Genomic DNA, 21,164 nt, shown 5'->3' with positions numbered 1-21,164 from the left:
TCAAAAATTCACCATAAATCTAAATATTGTCCTAGAGACTTCCAATTTCTTTCAAAAGGAAGACAAATGATTGAATATTACTATACTGTAAGAGTATTAGCTTACAATTGCAGTTTTCGACCATATCTGACGAGTTAAAGTTGACCGAATGTCGAATTTTTTTAAATATATATTTTTTATATGCAATTATTTCGGAAATAAGAAACGCTACAACCTTCAAATATTTTTCGTTTTATTCTACATAAAATTGCCTAATATGAAACGGAGCAAATATCTTCCGAGAATGGGACGTACGTATTTCGGAGATTTGTGGCGGAGAATCCGCGCGCGGAGGGAAGGAAAGATTTTTTTTTAAATTCACCATAAATCTAAATATTTTGCTAGAGACTTCGAATTTGTTTCAAGATGAAGATAAATGACTGAATATTACTAGACTGTAAGAGTTTTAGCTTACAATTGCGTTTTTCGACCATTTCGGTAGAGTCAAAGTTGACCGAACGTGGTTTTTTTCTATTTATCGTGATTTATATGCAAATATTTCAAAAATGAGAAAAGCTACAACCTGCAATTATTTTTTGTTGTATTCTACATGAAATTGCGCACATTTTCATTCATAAAACTTTATGTAACGGCTAATTTAAAATGGTGCAAACATTACCACAATCGCACGTATGATTTTTTCGGAAGAGTTACCGCGAGGACGTAAAGAAAATGTTATTTTTTTCATAAATTCACCATAAATCGAAATATTGTGCTAGAGACTTCCAATTTGTTGCAAAATGAAGGTAAATGCTTGAATATTACTAGAATATAAGCGTTTTAGCTTACAATTGCGTTTTTCGACCATTTCGGTAGAGTCAAAGTTGACCGAAGGTTGAAATTTTGGCAATTATCGTTATATATATGAAAATATCTCAAAACTGATAAAAGCTACAACCATGGGTTGTTTTTAGTTGTATTGTGCATGAAATTGCGCACATTTCCATATATGAAACTTTATATAACGGCTAATTTTAAAATGGTGCAAACATTACCACAATCGCATGTATGATTTTTTTCGGAAGAGTTACCGCGCGGACGTAAAGAAAAAGTTTTTTCATAAATTCACCATAAATCGAAATATTGTGCTAGAGACTTCCAATTAGTTGCAAAATTAAGGTAAATGATTGAATATTACTAAAATATAAGAGTTTTAGCTTACAATTGCGTTTTTCGACCATTTCCGTAAAGTCAAAGTTGACCGAAGGTTGAAATTTTGGCAATTATCGTTATGTATATCAAAATATCTCAAAACTGATAAAAGCTACAATCATGTGTATTTTATTGTTGTATTCTACATAAAAATGCGCACATTTCCATATATAATACTTCATGTAACGGCTAATTTACAATGGTACAAAAATTACGTCAAAGTGACGAAATAATTTCCGAGATGTGTCACAGATACTTTTTAGTGCGGCAAGAAAGAAATTCGCGCTTGCGCGCCTGCGTAACGATTGTAAACAAAACAACACCTTGATACCGTGAACTTCCAGCATCCCCCAAGGCGCGTGATTCAAAAGTTTTCGGCTGTTAGGCCTATAAGTATTTTTCCGCGAATTTAAAAAAAAACTTTTTAAAGTCGACGTCAAAATATGTCCAGTCGGCACACGGGAGACAAAAAATGTCGACGTAAAATACGTCCAGTCGGCGTAAGAGGGTAACTAATAAACCCTTCAGACCAGCCCGATGAGAGTTGCAGGTGTTAAGTGGGGCTTTGGTTAAACTCTTCAATAATAATAATATATCCTTCATAGAATGTAGGCCAAAGGCCAGGCACTGGTACCTATCAGGTCATTCAGTGCTGGACAGTAAGAGGGCTTTAAAGGTGTAACAGGAGGAAAACCTGGCAGTTTCACTATGAAACATTTGTTAGGGGTGGGTGGAAAGTAGTATGGAAGAAAGAAAATATGAATGGAGGTACAGTAAAAGGAATGAAAGAGGTTGCAGCTGAGGTCTGAAAGGACGTTCCGGTTGCATAGTAAAACCCTTGAGCTTCTGACCATTGATAGTTGACCAGAATCGACTGTAATAATGTCAAGAGAAGAAAGTGTTTTCTCAGCCATCCAAATTGATAACTTGATTTAAAGTGCACAGGCTTAGTAACTTGGGTTGCGTTTTATAACACTTACATGTTAGCTTTGTGCGTATATGTACAGTACAGGCAGTCCCCGGGTTACGACGGTCTCAGCTTACAACGTTCCGAGGTTACGACGCTTTTCAATTATATTCATCAGACATTATTTCCAGGGTTACGACACATGTTCCAGGGTTATGACGCATGTTCCAGGGTTATGGCGCCTACAACGCTCATCTGGCAGATGAAATCACCAAAAATGCAAAATAATCAATATTTGAAGTTTTTTTATGAAAAATGCCATAAGAATGCAGTTTACATAGTTTTCAATGCACCCAAAGCATTAAAAGTAAGGTTTTCTTTGGATTTTTGACAACGTTCCGGCTTACGACGATTTTCGGCTTACGACGCATCTCAAGAATGGAACCCCCGTGTTAACCCGGGGACTGCCTGTAATTTGATAATTGGCTGTGATGTATAGTGTTAATTAGTAGTTGTAATAATATCCAGTGACTTGAGCAGTTTTAATGTTTTTGTTCTTGACCAGATCACCAACTCTTAAAGTGAGTATAATGTTGTATGAAATACTGTAATTCCTGTTAAAGTATTTGTTTTATGCTCTATAATGATTCATGTGCAAGGATGCAAATGTTATGGCCAGTTTTCTATGGGAATTTGAATGTTAGCCTTATATCTTGAATATGTTCTAACCTACATCATTTGAGCTGTTATTGAGGATTGAATAAATGTATTTAGTACAGTCTTCAGAAATCATACCAGAAGTACAGTAATACTGTACATTATGTATAATATAAACTAGAGATATTTTCATTAATTTTTTGGATTTAATAAAATTTTATAAGACTAACACAGGTAACCTGCTGTATTGAGGAGGAATAATTGATGAATCTGCTTTGGATAATTTGTAATCCATATCCACAAGTCATATGGAGATTAATGATGCGCCAAGATCCAGTTGCACAGCGCTTACCATATTGAGCTGGACAAACTCTCGTGGGTTGTCTTCAATACTTGCCAAGAAATGCCTCAAAGGTGAGAGAGTTAGGATTTCATTCAAATAGTTTGATGGAAGGGACGTTGGGGAATGATGGAAGCGTAATGAACAAGTTTTGTCTCGTATTGAAACAAGCTCATTACTCATACTGAACAAAATCCAGTTTTAACTAATTTCCTATAGGTAATGACCGTATGCTTTTTTTATTAGCCTTTTTTTTCACTTGGGTGTTGGTTTTGTGTGTTGAGTGCCTTTTTGGTCGTTTATTTGTCTGATTTTGTTTTAGTCTTGGTTTCAACCAACAGTGAATATTGAAGTAACCCTCATGGGAGTGACACTTTTGATTACTACATGGCTTTCTGCTTAATTGCTTGGTAAATTTTGCTTTGTGATATGGTTTCATACCAGATATTTGTTACCCTTTTCCAATGGATATCTTTGTAATGACAGACAAATGATTACCAGTTTGAGTTTATTAATAGTCATATATGCTTGTGACTTTTTTACTGGGTTGTCACTTGTGTTTGTGTATTCTTTTTTACATCAATTTCCTTGAATGATGGTGCTCAAGTCTAAACCAATTCCTCATGGGGAAAGTTCATGTAATGCTTTGATTCCACCTTGCCTCAAATGTGCTGTTGTTGAGGCTAATGGAAGTTTATTTATAGATTTAAATTTGGAGCAATTCATGATCCAAGCAATTCTTGTTTTTTCATTACAAAGCCTTTAGTAATGACCTACTTTTGTGCAGACACATATCCTGTCGCAACAGTTTTTTAAATGTCGAGAAGTAAAAGACCTAATGTTTGCATAGACTATGCTATCATCCCAGGCGCTTTCTTCTGTACAGTTTTTCTGTTAGAGGTCACATTTCTACTTACTCTTTCATGATTAGCAACGTTTTTGTTAACTGTGAGGTGCTGGTCATTTTAATTCATTCATTGACAGGATGCCCTATCCTTGTTTTGATGGTTTGTAGGAGTTTGAATTTGTTATTCTTCATATGGGTCATTACTTTTATGTTTACTACTGTTTGCCTGTTTTTGAAGTAGTACTTGTGAATTACATTGATTTGTATTCTGGGTATTGTTTATTCATCTTTCCTTTGGTTTGTTTCTCCTTATTTCAATCGTGGATTTCATCCATATATTTTAGTAGTAATTTTCAGTAATTTGACTGATTTTCATTCGCTGCATCATTTAATGCTGATACAGTATTTTTTCTCAGTCTAGTTTAAGGTTTACAATTTTAACATTATACTGCTTATCAAGTGTTTATGAACTAGAGTAAGTTTTACTTTAATTATACCATTTGCTATTGAAGTAGTTTTTTTTTTTTTATGTTCTATCATAATTCATATACTATAAGGATGCAAATATTATGTACAGTTTTCAATGAGAATTTGCATTTTAGGTTAATGAATGGGTCTAACCCGCATCATTTTTGCCATTATTTAGGCTCAAATATGTTTAGTATATAGCCTTTAGGAATAATACTAAAATGACAATAATGCTGTACAATGTAAAGTATTTTCATTAATATATAGGACTTAATGTAATTTCACAAATTTCCATAGGTAACCTGCTGTATTGAGGAGGAATTGTTGACAGATCTGTTTTAGATAATTTGTAACCCATATCCACAAGTAATATGGATATTAATGGTGCGCCAAGATTGAGTTGCACAGTGCTTACCATATTGAGCAGGACAAACTCTTGTGGGCTGTCTTCAATACTTGCCGGGAAATGCCTGAAAGGTGAGAAAGTTAAGATTTTGTTCAAATAATTTGATGAAAGGGACATTGGGGAATGATGTAAGCGTAATGAATAAGTTTTGTCTCGTGTTGAAACAAGCTCATTACTCATAATGAACAATATTCAGTGATCCTAATTTAGAGTAGGTAATGAGTGTATCTTCTAATTGGCAGAAGTTCTGTGATAGTGGCCTCCACTCGCCCTAGTGCTTATACCGACGCCCTTTGGTGATCGAGCTGAGGGTAGTAACTTCATCATTCCATTTTAGCTTTTTTCTCTGGTATATGTAGAATCTATTTATACCTAGAAATGCGTGCTACAGGACCATTTCACCGGGCGACACAGGTCTTCCCCCAGAAATAGATTTTTCCTTCGTCAAAATACCTTTATTAGGTTTCTTTTTTTTTTTTCTCATCGGTATTTTGTTTTCTGCATTGAGTGCCTTTTTGGTGATTCATTTGTCTCATTTTGTGTAGTATTGGTTTCAACCAACAGTGAATATTGAAGTAACCCTCATGGGAGTGACACTTTGATTACATGGCTTTCTGCTTGATTGCTTGGTAAATTGTGCTTTGTGATATGGTTTCATACCTAACATTTGTTACTCTTTTTCAAAGCAGATCTTTGTAATGACACACAAATGATTACCAGTTTGAATTTATTGGCAGTTATGTATGCTTGTGACTTTTTACTTGGTTGTCACTTGTTTGTGTATTCTTTTTACATAATTTTCCTCTTGGGAAAGTTCATATAATGCCTGGATTCCAACTTGCCTCAAATGGGCTGTTGTTGAGACTAATAGAAGTTTATTTTTAGATTGAAGATTGGAGCAATTCATGATCCAAGCAATTTTTGTTCTTTCATGGGAAACCTTTAAGTAATACTAACTTTTGGGCAGTCTCGTATATAGTCACAACAATTTCTTAAATCTTGGAAAGTTGAAGACCAAATGTTTGCATAGACTACAATATCATCCCAGTCTCAATCTTCTGTATAGTTTTGCGGTTAGTGGATGCATTTTTGGTTACTCTTTCATTAGCAAATTTTGGTTAACAGTGAGGTGTCTGTCATTTTAATTCATTCATTGATATGATGCCCTATCTTTGCTCAGATTTTTGTTTGTAGGGGAGTTTAAATGTTTATTGATATTCCTCATTGGGGGCATTACTTTGTGCATAGTACTGTTTTCTGTCTTTTTAAGTAAATGATAATATTCTTTGGCATTCTGGTTATTGCTTGATTCATCTTTCCTTTGGTTGGTTTTTGTTACTTCAGGTATGGATTTCTTTCGTATCTTGTAGTGTAATTTTCAGGAATGATTCAGTAGGGTCCTTTTTTTGGTATTTCACTGTTGTTTCATGTTGGTTTCATGGTATAACTGGTTACCTTTTGACTGATTTCCATTCTCAGCATAATATACTGCCGTGATTCATCTTATTTATAGTCATACAGTATTTTTCTTATTCCAGGTTAAGGTTTATAATTTTAACATAATACTGCTTAGCGAGTGTTTGTGAACTTCATTTAAAAGTTTTACTTCAGTCATATCATTATTGCATATTGGTTGTTTTATGAATTTTTCCTCTTTTAGTATTACTTTCCCATTGATACTTTAAATTTGTAGGAACTTTGTTTTGCTGTACATCAGCCTTGTTTAGATAAAGCCCACATGTAAAGTGCTTTGGTGGAAGGATATCAGAGTTTCTGTAGATGTGCCCATTGTGTGTGTATGAATTGGTCCGTTACCCATTGGTTTCCTTATATTTGAAGGAAAGCTGATGAAAATGGTATTCCCAAGACATGTGGATGCCTCCCTGAACTCTTCATTGTCGAACTGTTGTGTGGGTCCTACAGTCTAGACAAATTTCTTCAATTGAGGCACTCATGACTTCAATCTCGTAAGGGGGTAGTACTATTAGTTCACTCACGTGGTGCACTCTGGGCGTTACTAAAGAAGGTTTTATGTCCCTTCAGCCTCTTCCTGCACCCACTCTGTGAGTTTTCACTTTACCCATTCAGTTTCCTTTCTTCAGTTTTGCTGTCCCTCTCAATTACTTCTTAAGTATAGTTTTGGGTTTTCTCTCGGCCCAAAACTACTTAAAACATCTATATAGTCTGGTCATGTTGTATGAGTAGCTGCATTTGCTGTTTTCAGTATTCTTGTTTTATGTTCTATCATGATGCAAATGTAAGGATGCAAATGTTATGGCCAGTTTTCTGTGGGAATGTGCTTGTTAGGCTTATATCATGAATGTGTTCTATCTCACATCATTTGTGCTATTGATGAGGTGCACATTGTGTTTAGTACATAGCTTTAAGAAATCATACTAAAAGTATGTTAACACTGTACAGTATAAAGTACAGATTTTTTTCATGAATCTTTTGGATTTGATATAATTTTACAAAATTTCTGCAGGTAACCTGCTGTATTGAGGAGGACTGATTGATGAATCTGCTTTGGATAATTTGTAATCCATATCCATAAGTAATATGGAGATTAACAGTGCTCCAAGATCAGTTGCACAGCTCTTACCATACTGAGCTGGACACACACTTGAGGGCTGTCTTCACTACTTACCAGGAAATGCCTCTTAAGGTAAGAAATTTTGGATAAAGTTTATTTTCCTTTTTCAGTTTTGAGCAATTTATGATCGAAGCAATTCTTGTTTGGGCAGTACGAACTCGAGTAAGAACCTACTTTGGTGCAGATACGAATCCAGTCGCAACAATTTCTTAAATCTTGAAAAGTAAAGACTGTGTTTGCATAGACTACACTGTCATCCCAGGCTCATTCTTTAGTACAGATTCATTGTTAATGGATATATTTTTAGTGACACTTTCATGATTAGCAACATTATGGTTCACTGTCAGGTGTCAGTCATTTTCATTTGTTCTTTAACAGGAAGCCTTGTCTCTGTTCATATGTTGTTTTGTAGGACAGTTTCAATTTTTGTTACTCCTATTTTTGGTCATTGCTTTTATCTTTAGTACTTTGTGCCTCTATTTCATGAAGTACTCATGAATTACATTATTCAATTATATTCTGGGTATTGCTCATTCATCTATCCTTTTCATTACTTCCATCATGGAATTCTGTATACTGTAATAGTAATATTCAGGAATAATTCAGTCACGTCCTTTTTTCAGTACGTACTTCCCAGTTGTTTCTTATTGGGTTCATAGCAATGGGTTAGCCTTTAACTGTCCATTCTCAGCATCTGTTACTGCTGTGGTTCATTTTAGTTATACAGCATTTTTTCTCATTCTAATTTGAGGTTGATGATTTTAACATTCCTGCCTACCTAGTGTTTACGAACTTTCGTAAGTTTTACTTTAACCATATCGTTCCTGCATATTGAATGTTTCATGTTTGAATATTTTCCAAGCATAATTTTTCCTTATTGACTCAAATGCGCAGTCTACCCACCAGTTCACGTTCTTCGTTTCAATTATACTCCCACTTCAGACTTTAAACACCACCACAACAAGACTTACAACCCCTAAAATTCCTACCAGAAAGAGAGCTCTCTCGTACACAACCAAACACCAACTCCACGTGTCCTCCTCTCTCGCTCTTGTTATTTTTTACATTCCACCTGACTACGCCGCCGTCTGGTCTTCTATGACATCCAAACGCAACTTAAATACATCAAGAGATACCTAAAATCAACCCTATGCTTCCCATACATTGGACATCCACCACATTTCGACAATGCAGAAAATAACAATAACAATAATAAAAATGAAATAACTCTTGACTAAACTGATATATAATCACACATCTTTCTCCCTCCTCTCCGATTGCTTCCTAGCCTAGTCCCCTCTAATTCTTTTTATTCTCCAACTCTTTACCCTCTATATAATTTCTAATATTTTCCCCTGAAACTCCTGCTTTAGTTAACACATCAGCTACTTGAGCCTTTCCTTTTTTTTCATCCCACATCCTTTATTTCTCCAGATTCTATGGTTTCCCTTATTGCTTCAATATCTATCTTTAATCTCTTACTTCTTACACCAGTACTCGATTTGATGGCAGTTGTTAGTGTTTTACTATCAGTATTAACCAATGCTTCTAAATTTCTCCCTCCTACTACCTCTTCCCACAAATGCTTGAAATATATCAATCCTTCTATAGCCTCCCCAACACTAAAGAGCTTCTGCTTCAATGGTGGATTCTGCCACTCGTGGATTTCCTGGACTTCCACCATATGGGACTTCTCCTCTTACCATCTGTCAAGGATGTAATAAACCCAGTTGAATAAGGCCACCTTCTATATTGCCAAATGAAGTGTCTGCATAGGCTTCCCCGATAAATCTTTTCTTCTTTCACCTCACTTATTGTAACTTCACTTCTTTCACCGGCATGGTATGTAGCGATACCCAATTCAACTGTCCTGCCACTGATCTGTACTCTGTTAACTCCTTTTGTTCTAACACTCTAATACCTGTATATCTTCTACCTTCTGGTTCTCTTATAGAATTTATATACTGCCACTGATTAAGACAAAATCTATTAAACTTCTGCTCTACTACTACTACTATATACATAAACCTTTTACCTTCTTCTTCTCCTACTTGCAATTTCCCTTTCAATTACCCAGTGGTTTCCTTTACAAGTCCTTCAGTTCCTCAGTAGCAAAAATCATCATGTGTATGCAAAATACCATTCAATTTATTTTTCTAAGAGAATATATTAGGTTCTAGTCTACTTCTCTCGCCTTTAAGCTTCTCCACTACTTTTACCACTTTACAATACTATGCTTTTGCTGCATCCTTGATCCCATAAACAGTTTTCTTCAACTTCCATAATCCACTCCAACCATCTTCCCTAGGTGGCTTTAAATATGCTTCTCATTGCATTTCGTTACCTTGTAAACATGCAGTTTTGACATCCAATGTATAACAATGCCAATCTTTCAAGTTTATTATAGTCAAACAAAATTTTAAGATTTCAGCATTGCATGTGTGAGCTTCTTTTTCCCATTCTGGCATCTCTGCTTCAAAACCTCTAGCTACCAATCTTGGTTTACATATCCTTTCCCCCCCTTTGACCTTTCCAGTTACTATCCATCTTGTCGATATAGCTTTTTACCCAATGTCATTTACCTCCTCATATACCTTGTTTTCTCTCCAATTTTGTAGTTCTTTCTCTTTAACTTCCATTATGCTTCTATTTTCAAATCCTAGCAACACCTCTTCATCTTTATTTTTTTTTCCCTAACTATAATCCCTGAAGTTAATCCACCCCGTCACCTGACTGTGAGTCTTGTACATTGTACGAACCAACCCATAATTTGCTTGATATTTTTCCTGCAAGACTTAATATAGTCCGTTCCTCTACTTGTCCTGTATCATTGTTTACAGCTCTAACTCTATTTCCCTTTGTGAATTTGGGTATCTTTTCTATTACCTCAGCTTCTGTTACCTCACTTTCCATTGTTTCCTCCACCACATCTCTTTCTACGTTCTTCTGCGACTGCATTCCTTCTCCAGGCCACTATTATCTCCTTTCCTTCCTGCATATCTACATTCCCTTCATTTGGGCCATCAGATCTACCTTTCACAACATGGGATTTTATCTATTCTAGATATCTTTTCTGTGTCTGGTGATCTGGTGAAAGCCTTTGAATCCTAGTAACGTGTATTCTAGCTACTTCTCTTAAAGAATCCCCATGTTTAACTACTACTGATACTCCCACTACCTAAGCAGGTCCATTCCATTCATTTTCATTTTCCCTCTTATAGAATACCTCCCACTACTGCTGCTTCAAATTTATGTTCTCTGACTTTTTCTTTAACGCAATTCTTAATTTATCACATAACTCATTTTTGATAAACACTTCTCTGGCATTGTGCATTGCATTTAGTGTGTCCCTTACCATACTTTCTTCCATCCCTTTTTCTCTGGGTGCAGAATTTGAACTCTCTTCTCCCATCAGATTAGGCAGGGAAGGGTTTTTTTCCAAATCCTAATTGGTTAGGAGCAAAACCTCCATTATTCATTAAGCAGTTCCTAGCACTTGCTTCCCATTTCAATGCTATGGACCAGTCTACATCCTCATCCTCCATCATCTTTCTTATGCTTCCCTTGATTATGCTTACGGTCTTTTCACGTAATCCGTTGCTCCATGGAGATTCTGATGCTGTGGCTAATACTTGGTTATTCCATCTTTCAGCCATCCTCCTTACTTTTTCATTTTGAAATTCTTCCCCATTGTCTGACTGTATTTTGGAAGGCACTCCTAGTATAGCAAACCAACTATCAAAAGTGTGTTTATTTTAGTTTCTGCTGGTTTCTTACCTTTTATCCAAAAAGTCTGACAATACCTCGTTGCCATATCTACCATTACCAAGAACTTAATCTATTCTATCTCTCCCACATCCATTGCTACAACTTCATTAAACATTTTCTTAAAGAAAATTGTATCAGTGGTTTAACTGAATTTCTTTTGTATCTTTTACATACCTCACAAGTTCCAATCAGGTCCATTATTAACTTTTTTATTTCCTCCTTTTCTTTCTGTATTAAAATCATCACTCCATTGTGTTTCCTCTGTTAGCTTTCTTATTTTATCTCCACTTCCGTGACTGAATTGTAAATGTAATTTCTTCATTGTATTCTTAATTTTCCTCACTTTTTCCATTCCAACCCTCTAGTAGTAATTCTTCTACCTTCCTCCTCCTTACTGGTAATCTTAAATGACACTGTTTGTCTTCTCTTAACCTTACCTTCATTCTCCCTAATACTTCTATTATGACACAATTTTCTTTCAAATTTATGGTCATACCCATTTTGCTCATGGTTTTCTTACCTACTAGTCATGATATATCACCCTATCTTCAAATAAAACTTTTTGTCTTTTAATATCACTGGTATTTTCATTATTCCTTTTGACTTATAAGATGTCTCATCAAAATTAAACTCTTTATTAGACTCTGTCCTATTATCATTCATTCTCATCAACTCTACCTGACTCAAACTCATGTCAATGTGTGCTAGTCACAATTCCCTACAAACTGGCGATTTACATCACGTGTAAAATCACATCAACCACCTCCCACGACTCTTCCTCTATTTTACTAACTTCTCCTACATAAATTTATTCTGGCCCAGTTTCTGTTTTCTGTTTATTTTCTTATTGTTTTCTTTTTTCTTCCTATTATGAAAATTGAGGACAAACTCTAACCCAGTGCCATTCCAAGTTGCATATTACACATAATGTTACTTTCCCTTCTTTTGTTTATAGGATTTCTTCCATTTTCCCTAATGTCTCTGGTTTTCCCTCCTCTCCCAGAATTTGCATTGCCTTCTGACCCCACCATTCCCGTTCCTCTTTATTCCCTAATCCCTCAGACATTATTTGTGACACTGTTCCATACTTTCCTTGACCACCACCTTCTTTCCCACTGTTATCCATCCCTGCATTAAGGGGTCAGTTGCCTGAAGCGCTTTCTCCACTGCCTCCTATCAAAGGCATCATCCTCCACCAAACCTCATCTCTCCATATCTTGCCATCTAATTCTCTGTAGCCGTCTTGATTTTCTTCCTCTTAACAGGTTTCTCCCAAGCCCTCTTCACTCCCTCCTCATCGTGCATCCTCAACAATTGCCCATACCATTTCAATCGTGATTCTCTTATCACCTCGGTAATCTTTACTAAGCCTGCCTGCCCTTCTTATTTCATCATTTTCCAATCTGTCATAATCCACCTTAGCATTCTCATCTCTGTTCTCTCAAGCTTTTCTCCACCTTTTCTTCACCTTTTCTTCTTAGAGCCCATGTTTCCGCTCCATACATTAATAGTGGTCTTATCACTGTTATATATCTTGACTTTTAGCTGTATTGGCAATTTCTTATCACATACCACTCCAGCTGCCTCTCTCCACTTCTCCCATGCTGCTTTTATACTACTGTCAACTTCAGCCTCACCTCCTCCCTCTTGGCTTAAAGTAGATCCTAAGTATTTAAACTTTCTGCCTGTTTTATAATTGAGCCTCTTCTTTCTTGTATTACTCTTTTGTCTCTATCTTCCCTACTACTCAGCAAAATCTCTTATTTTATTCACAATCACCTTCAAGCCACCCCTCTATAAAATAGACTCCTGCCACTCTCCAACCCTTCTCTGTAGGTCCTCCTCATTTTCAGCGGTAATCACCAGATCATCGGTGTAAAACAACTCCCACAGCTCTTCATTCCTGATCCCTTCACTCAACACATCCATGACCAGCACAATAAAAAATGGGCTTAATGCAGACTCGTGGTGTAATCCAACACTAACTTCAAAGTTTGGTGTTTCCCTAATTGCTGTTATCATTTGTACATGTTCTTTTATATATCATCTCGACAACCACTTCTCTTGGGATTCTGTCATATGCTTTCTCTAGGTCTATAAATGCACATTAGAGCTCCTGGTTTCCCTCTAGCTGTCTTATTATGAAGATGGCACCCATGATCCACCGTCCCTCTTCCTCTCATGAATCCATACTGCTGTTTCCTGATCTTTCAATCCATGCTCTGTTAGTTTAATTCCCCTGTAGTTCCCACAATCCATGACATCTCCCTTCTGCTTGTGTATATAAACAGGCATTTCTTCCTCTTCACATATAGCTTTTGATCATTTCGATTTGGAACTCCATTGGACCTGGTGATCTACCAATCTTCATTTTCCCCAATGCTCTCTTCACTTATGTATCTTGTATCTCCATCACTTGTCCCTCCTCCCTGTTTGCTTCCCCATCTCCTTTCCCTCATTTTCAGTATTTAACAATTGTTCAAAATGCTCGCTCAATCTCTTAATGTCTTCATCCCTATATATGTATTTCCCTCACTATCCTTGATGACACCCAATTTATACACACCATGTCTCTGCCTTTTCCTCAAGTTTGAAATCTTATTGATATCCTTTTCTCCTTCTCTGATTCCTAGTCTTTCATTCAATTGCCCTGCCACCCTTCCAATAGCCATACTTACCCTCCTTCTTGCCTCTTTCCTCTTCTCTGTACCTTTCCTCTGCACCCTGTGCATTCCTTACTTTCCTGCCCTTAAATGCTTTTGATTCTCTTTTAATTGATTTTTGCACCTCTCCATTCCACCACCACTTTTCTCCTCTTGACAATCCACATCCACTGATTCTTCCACCAGTTCCTTTGCTTCCCCCACACATATTTCTCTCATGTCTGCCCAGATATTTTCCACTCTGTTCCCCTGTCCAAATTCTACATTCCCCCTTTCCAGCCATCTCTCTCTCATAGTCCTCCTAAATTGCTCCCCCTTTTCTCCTTTAAGGTTCCAAATCTTAATTCTAGATGTTCTCTTATTCTTCTTGGGTTTCCTACCTCTCATTATAAAATCCATCACCAATCTATGCTGTTTAACATAAAGCTTTTCCCAAGATCGCTGCAGTTTGTCACGCTGCTTTTGTTGGCTCCTCTAACCAGGATGTAATCTGTTTGACTGCACTCCTCCACTTTCATAACTTATCAACCTTTTGAAACCGTGTGTTCATACATGGTTTTCTTGACTTTAAGCTGCTAATACCATTTGTCTTTTGATTTTTGTGAGTTTTGTTTGTTCCAATACATTAAAACTTGGCTTTTCCTCCAAGCATGCATTTCCCCATTGCTCTGTTGCCATGTGATTCTGCCTTTTTGTACCTAATTAAAAAGTCTCTCAACATTTCACTCTTCTCTTTCTATTTTAAAATATTTTTTCATTTTACATGAATTCTCCATTAGCGTGTCTTTTAGATAGGCTTCATCTAGTTTGGATAGGATTATCTTTGGACCCTCTGTACCCTTAAGTTCATTTCTATAGATTCCTTCTGCTACGACTTGGGCTTTCCCTTTCAAGCTCATTGTCATCTCTATCCTTGGATATCAAACTTCTTATCCACACACCACTAGCCAATCTTTGACTTGTCCTCTCCATCCTTTGTACTCGTATTGTATCCTGCCACATCATGGGCTTTCCCTTCTCCATCTTATCTCCCTTTGTTCACTATCTGAACTGACCATCTTTAATAGCAAGCACGCTCTGCTACTATTTTGAATACTTGCCTAGCCTAAACTTATCTTATTAACTCGAATATGCAATCTACCCACCTGTTTACATTCTTTGTTCCAAGTATACTTCCACTTCAGACTTGAAACAACACCACAACAAGACTTACAATACAAGAATTCCTACCAGACAGAGAGCTCTCTCCTACACAACCAAACACCATCTTGTACACCAGAGCTTGATGCTTTAGAAGGATGTTCATGTAACATCTCTGTCCTGGTCAGATAAATTCCACATTTAATGTGCTCCAATGTAAGGGTATCAGCTTTTCTGCAGATGATTTGACTTTTGTGTTTGTTGTTTTGAATTGGTCAGTTACCCATTGGTTTCTTTACACTTGAAGGAAGGCTGATGAAAGTCATTTTCACAAGACATGTGGATGTCACCCTGAACTCTTCATTGTCGAGTTGTTGTGAGGGTCCTACAGTCTGAGTTGTTGTGAGGGTCCTACAGTCTGAGTTGTTGTGAGGGTCCTACAGTCTGAGTTGTTGTGAGGGTCCTACAGTCTATGTAAATTCCTTCAATCTCTTAAGGTGGTAGTACCATTAGTTCACTCACATGGTGCACTGTAGGAATTGCTAGTGTGTGTGTGTGTGTGTCTCATGTCCCTTCAGCTTCTAGCTGCATCCACTTTGTAGCCTTTCAGTTACTAATTCAGTTTCTTTTCTTCAGTTTTGTTGTCCCTCTCTACTACTACTTAAGTATAGTTTTGGGTTTTCTCTCGGCCCATTGTAGATGCTTGTACTACTACTATTACATCTTTATAGTCTGGATCTCTTTTATCTTGCTGTCCAACGACTCTTAACGCCCTAATTTGACTCTCTTGAATGATAAATGGCCAAAACACACCAGTGCTGGGTTTGACAACTTGAGTTTCATAAATCCAAATCTAAATCTTTTAGCTGTCCCCCTTATGATTCAAGAGTGCTAAGAGTAGGAAGTGGAAGAATCACTGTGACTTCTCAACTCTCCCTGTTTTCCCCTGTTGAAGATTCTTCTTACAAGACCCATTCCACTCTAGGAGGAATTTTCCTGCATCCTCAACTGCCTTAACCTCTCTTAAGTTCTTGGTCCTGTTTGTCTTGCAGCTTTGTCTGGGGTTTCTACATTTCTAGGAACTACAGGCAGTCCCCAGGTTACGACGGGGGTTCCGTTCTTAAGACACATCGTAAGCTGAAAATCGTCGTAAGCCGGAACATTTTCAAAAATCCTAAGAAAACCTTACTTTTAATGCTTTGGGTGCATTGAAAACTATGAATTTTTCATAAAAAAAAACCTTCAAATATTTATTATTTAGATTTTTGGTGTCATATTTCACCTGCCAGATGAGCGTTGTAGGCGTCGTAACCCTGGAAATAATGTCTGATGAATATAAATTGAAAAGCGTCGTAACCTCGGAACGTCGTAAGACGAGACCGTCGTAACCCGGGGACTGTCTGTATATAACCCTGATAGATTCCAATGCTTGCCCTGATGGCCTAAACCACATACTGTAATGAATCAGTTTCCTCATTTATTCAGTTTTTCAGCATTTTCTGAACCTGTGAATTCATCTCTTAGTTTTTCTAGTAAGGATTATTTGAAGAGGACAGTTTTTCAGTATTTCATGGTTAGGTTATGGTCATTAAATTTTGTCAGACAAGTTAATTGCAGCATTTTTAGTGCTGGTTGTTGTATAAAAGTCACATTTGTTGTTAAAGTATTCTTGTTTTATATACCATCACAATTCATAGTTAAGGATGCAAATGTTATGGCCAGCTTTTAATGGGAATATTCATGTTAGGCTTATAATGAATGGGATTATTTTACACCAAAACATTGCTGTATTCTCTCTCTCTCTCTCTCTCTCTCTCTCTCTCTCATCTCTTCTCTCGTCTCTCTCTCTCTCTCTCTCTCCTCTTTTAACCTGAATATTTCTGAGAGAGAGAGAGACTTAATTGTCCACTCTCTCTCTCTCCCATATTTATTGAACTTACAGTAATATGGAATATACTTTAGTCTCAATAAAATGTTGTAGTAATTTTTTTTTTACTTTTTACAGATTTATCCTGCTAGTGCGACCCAGATAGAGCAAGAGAGAGAGAGAGAGAAAGAGAAACCTAAGTGATATATCAAGAGCAAGAGAGAGAAAGTAACCCAGGTGAAATCAAGAGAACGAGGAGAGGCAAGAGGATCGCTGGTATCCTTCATAACCTAAATAAGAAGCCGATAATCCAGGGCATAAATAAAAAAAAGCTTCTGGACGCACAACTTTATACACGGAATTTTTTTTTTGGTGGGGGGTGGGGGCACCTGTTGACGTGGGACCTGGACTGGCTGAGCGGTTTGGAATGAATCTCCTATTGTTAGTTACTCTTTTATATTCGTAATTGTTGTAATGCTCTGTTATTCTCATTGTAATGCCATTTCTTTAAGCAATAAACAATTTTTCATATAAACTGAATTTTTATTTCTTCATAATTTGAAAGATGGAGAAACTATCAATATTGGGACAGAGAAACAAAGGAAAATATACTGAGAAACGGAGAGTAGTAATAGTGGAGGGATCTAGAAAAAGTTGAGTACAGAGAACTAACACCTTGAGGGCATAGTATCTAGGAATGGGAAATCCTGGGGCGATTGCTGGGTGGGTTGGGTACAGAGGGAGGTACAGACTGATATGGGCACTGGGAGAGACAGAGATCTCTTTATAAGGTGTGTGGGGAATGCAATAAAGAAAGCAGGACAGAAATAACTCGTTTTCAGTGAAATAAAAGTGTTTGTAAAAGTGTGTGTGAGAGAGAACTGCTCAACAGCAAAAACGAACAAGAAATTAACAAAAGGAAGGAGGCTATTTTTTCTATAAATTTCTAGAAAAATTGGAAAGGGAAACAGGTTAATTATAGACATATGAGACTAAGGCTATTTCTTGTATAAATACTGAAGGAATATTGCAGAAGTCAAGACAGTTTATAGACCTTTTATGCACATAGAGAATAAGGCTATTTGTTGTATAGACGTTGTAGGAATATTGTAGAGGGAAATGCAGTTTATAGACGTTTTATATGCATACATAATAAGGCCATTTTGTGAAGGCAAATTCTGTTGGGAAAGACAGGTTGTAGACCTTTTAAGTTCAAAGAGAATCGAAGAAAAAAGAAAACTGTTTTTTGTAGAAAAGAGAAAATTATTAGGAGACGATTTAGAGATATATTTTGCATACTAAAAAGAAAAGCTATTTTTTCCCATAAAAATTGGGGAAAATTGCAGACAAAGAGAGAGGTTGCCAGTGTCTTTTGGGTATAGAGTAAAAGGCTGATTTTTATATGAAAGTTGAGAGAGAGAGAAAGGAGTAAAGAAATTTAGAAGAATTGTGTGCACGGTGAGAAAGGCGAGGAGGGGAGAGTAAAGAAAGTTAGAAGAAATGCACACCGAGAGAGAGAGAGAGAGGGGGGGATGGTATTTAGAAAAAGAAGGGGGGAGAGAGTAAAGGGATTTAGAAGAAATGTGTGTGTGTAGAGAGAGAGAGAGAGAGATGTAGAATTAATGTTTGACTTCCAGATGACTTGGTAGCCATCATAACAACAAGTCTTGTGGTTTTCCCCACCCTAAACCTCATGTTCCCAAAGGGTCTCCCAGCGCCTCTGCGGCGTGGTTGGTATGGTATTAGCGTCCCACCTCAGTGGTCGCGGGTTCGCTTCTCGGCCATTCCACTGAGGAGTGAGAGATGTGTATTTCTGGTGATAGAAGTTCACTCTCGACGTGGTTCGGAAGTCCCGTTGCTGAATAACCACTGGTTCCATGCAACGTAAAAGCACCATACAAACAAACAAACCAAAGGGTCCCCAAAATAATATTTGACCACCAATAAAACATCATCACCACCTTAATCAGCAACATTCAAAAGTATGGGAAAACTCAAATTCCAAGGTAAAAAGGCCGTGCATAGTTATTCTACAGTATTGCCAAAAAAAGCATACCAAAATAATAACCATGAAGACTCACACCTCCATTTAAGTGTAGAACCGGCCCAATATGACGAATAAATGTGTAGAATGTACGAACACCGTAAATAGTTACCAACCGAGCAGGCCAGGGCAGGGAAAGTTGAGGAATTCATGGTTCCAATATCATCCTGTCATGTTTTGAAAGTTACTTTTAGTTATTTAATAGTCCCTTTTCAATTAATTTTAGTCGGATTTATGAAAGTTGGAGTGGGACAATTTTTTTTTTTTTTTTAAATTAAACACAATTGAATAACGGTAGATTTTGAATTTCAACCGCAAAGGTTTATGGAAATACTTCGTTAAACAGTTTAAGGTTAAGTATCTCTCTCTCTCTCTCTCTCTCTCTCTCTCTCTCTCTCTCTCTCTCTCTCTCTCTCTCTCTCGTCTAGTTCCTTACCCACTGTAGTATTCAACGTTATGCTGACATCTGTTACGTATTTAGCCTAAGTATATTGTAAAGGAAATCGCTCATCGCAACTTTATAATTCCATACCAATTTTCTTAATGATATGAATGAATGTATGCAAGAACCTATTGATGATATATAAGTGGCGAATACAGAATGTGTCAGGGTTACTGTAGCAGGCATTTTGGAGGGACTATGACGTAGGCAGACTTTACTTTTTAAGTTTTCCCTAACTTTACCTTGACCCAGCTCAACCTCTCACACTTGCAATGTGCCTAGTGTATAGGTCTAACATCATAGGCGAGATATGAAAATTTACGTTGAATTCTGATGAACGATAGGCAACCCCTTGTTTGTTATATTCTTTTAATAGCCTTCGCACAGACTTAATTTAAATTTTCTATTATATATAAAATTCATAGATCCCACTGTACGTTTTATTATTATTTCTTCCATTTTCTATTAAAGTTTTCGAAAATGTGATTAACAATTTAACACTATATTTTGTAGATTTCAACATAATATGAATATGAAGCTTTAGTTACAAGTAATTACTTGTGGCAAGATTAAAGTATTTTGGCACAGTGAAATTAAGCAATAATGGGTCTGTTCGGCACTAGGTTGGATTACCACTAACATAAGGTATTTGACGTGGCAAATAAAACCTTGTATCTACAGATATAGAAAAAAGACTGAAGCCTCCTTACGTACCTCATCACAAAATTTATTAGTTTACCCAGCTTGCGTCCTGACACCATATGAAACAGTGTTTCAAATCATGGTGATGCATTAGAAGTCCAATGTGAGAAATAGTAAGCCACACAGAGAGCTATGAAGCTAACAGAATGGTTAAGTTTTTTGCCAATGTATAGAAATTTGCATAATGCATGATACTTTCGGCCATTAGGGCGTAGTGTGGTTGGATGGAATGATAGAGAGAGATCCAGCGAAGAAGAGTGATTAAGTTCCAGGATCCAAAGGTGGAACTGAGAGGAAACACAGCAGTTGGCCTAAGAAGTAATATTCCGACATCAGTCCTATCACTCTACAGTAATACAACAAAGATTAGAAACGAATTGATGACACGCACGCATACAATCTCATTGCTCCTCAAACCTGATCCTACTTAAGCCCCTTACACACGACGGGCACCCTGATTTGCCCGTAATTCTCTCGCTTTTAAACAATGTTGCCAGATCAAACAATCCAAGGCAGGCAGTAGTCACAGGCAGGCGAACCTATGACTTGGACCACACCCGTATTAACCATCCACTCGCAAAATTGGTAACAGTGTCTGCCCGGCGTGCATTTGCCCCTCGTGTGGAAGGGGCTTTACCATCCTTTGTCAACTGTTCATCATCTACACATTCTGACACTTCTCAGCCTTCGGCGTCAGTGCAAAGTGCCTCTCCTCACCCATCACTGTCATGGAGAACTACCACTCCCTTAACTCTCCACCAGGTCTAGTTTAGCAATTCTTAACACTTTACCTCATCTCTCATTGTTACTGGTGCTGATAGCTCTCGATAATGCTGACAAATTGTAGTCAATTTTGCCTTGGCTAAAACCAAATTATGATGTGTTAGGCATGCTGTCTCTTCTTAATTTGTTTTAGTGTTTTCATCTACTTTCATAGAGTACTGAGTTTTATTTGATACTCCATATGAAACAGCGGGGATCCAACATTGCAGTTATGCTGGGCTTAAGCCAGCACTTGATTGTATTTGGTTTAGTTGTAGACTAAGCAGGCCCTAAGCTTACATTTAAGCATATTTGAGGCTATTACATAAGTATTAATGTACGTTGACAGTATGATTAGTTTATGATG

At 37.0% G+C, this 21,164-nt stretch overlaps 1 long non-coding RNA gene across 1 annotated transcript; it reads left to right on the top strand.

Moving 5' to 3' along the window:
* The first annotated feature begins 4 nt into the window (after positions 1 to 4).
* LOC135203497 (uncharacterized) lies at positions 5 to 17,463 on the top strand. Its single transcript, XR_010311942.1, has 4 exons — positions 5 to 3,169; positions 4,708 to 4,887; positions 7,302 to 7,481; positions 16,986 to 17,463. It is a non-coding gene; the product is annotated as an uncharacterized LOC135203497 (long non-coding RNA).
* Positions 17,464 to 21,164: the final 3,701 nt, after the last annotated feature.

Source organism: Macrobrachium nipponense, chromosome 36 (assembly GCF_015104395.2).
Source record: "Macrobrachium nipponense isolate FS-2020 chromosome 36, ASM1510439v2, whole genome shotgun sequence".
In the NCBI taxonomy this organism is placed as follows: domain Eukaryota; kingdom Metazoa; phylum Arthropoda; class Malacostraca; order Decapoda; family Palaemonidae; genus Macrobrachium; species Macrobrachium nipponense.
The sequence above is the reverse complement of the archived record's forward strand: the minus strand, read 5'-3'. Positions and strand labels throughout refer to the sequence as shown.